The sequence below is a fragment of the Meriones unguiculatus genome, chromosome 11 (genome assembly GCF_030254825.1).
Source record: "Meriones unguiculatus strain TT.TT164.6M chromosome 11, Bangor_MerUng_6.1, whole genome shotgun sequence".
NCBI lineage: Eukaryota > Metazoa > Chordata > Mammalia > Rodentia > Muridae > Meriones > Meriones unguiculatus.
Window position 1 is genome coordinate 83784185 of NC_083359.1, and position 1312 is coordinate 83785496.

Genomic DNA, 1312 nt, shown 5'->3' on the forward strand with positions numbered 1-1312 from the left:
GCACTTTGGCTTGTTCTGTATGTTACCTGTTGACCTAACTTCAAGGCAAAACACCCATTTGCATTGATTTATTGGTCCCTGTTTTCCAGTGAAGTACCTGGAGAAAAGAAAAACCCATCTAGAAAGAATTTCTCAATGTACAGCACTATGTCAGCAGCAGCCAGAGATCCAGACACTCTTGCTTATCCTCACTCATGTCCATTTCAAAGAGAGGAAGGAGGACAAGGTCCTATCAATGTTAATAATTCAGTCCTAATCAGAGCCCGGCATGGTGCTATAAGCTCATAATTCCAGTACTCGGAAATACAGATGATCAGGAAGTAGTTCAAGGCCAAAGACAACTGAATAGCTTGAGGCCTGCCTGGGCTACAAGAACGTATCTTTATACATACAAGCATGCATACATACGCACATACGTACATGTACATGTAAAGCGTATGCATCTTGCAAAAAGGAAGGGGGAGGGCCAGCACTTTTCTGGTTTTGTTTGTATATATTTTTTCTCATACTTCTCTCCATTGGAACACCTGGTACCTGTCCCTCAGCTCTCTGTCTTTTATAGCAGCCCCAGTAGTGATCATTGTCTCCAGCCTCCCTCCATACCCTAAGTGTCATCTCTTTACTACTTCAAAGAGGGTTATACAGTGCTACAGTCAGGACTGGAGATAGGAAACACCTTAAGTACATTCCAAGAGTGGCAGTATCTAATATAATCTAATTTTCACTTTATGGGAGAACCAGTCCAAAAGGCCAGATCTTTCCTAATCCCAGTTACCCTTAGATGTGCCCTTTAGACTAAGCCCTGCTGTGGAACATTCACTGTGCTTCCTGCTGTAGGTACTTGAAGGAATTTGGCGCACTTAGGTGCCTGTGTGAGTGTGCCCAATCTCCTTGAGGCATGTCTTGAGGCACATGAAGCCTACCAGAAACACTGCACTTGGGGAGGAGGATGTGCTACAGTGATCCTTGTAACAAAAGCTTGCTGTTCACTCCATATAAAAACTGGGTTCAGGGAGTTTATTCCTTGGGTAGGACCTGAGCCCAAATCCCCAGGACCCACATAACGTGGAAATACACGGCTGCACGTATCTGTCACTCCTGCCTGCATTGTGGGGTAGAGGCATGTGGGTTCAGAGAACTTGCTGGCCAGCCAGCCACTCCAGACAAAGGGGTCATCTTCCAACTTACTGAGAGGCCACTGTGTGCACACAACCGCACACTGCTCTGCTGGCACCACACAAAAACACAACCCCGTCATTTTAACCCACTTGTCTCACCACCTTCTAGCCACCTTTGCTCTGTGTTGAGCTTT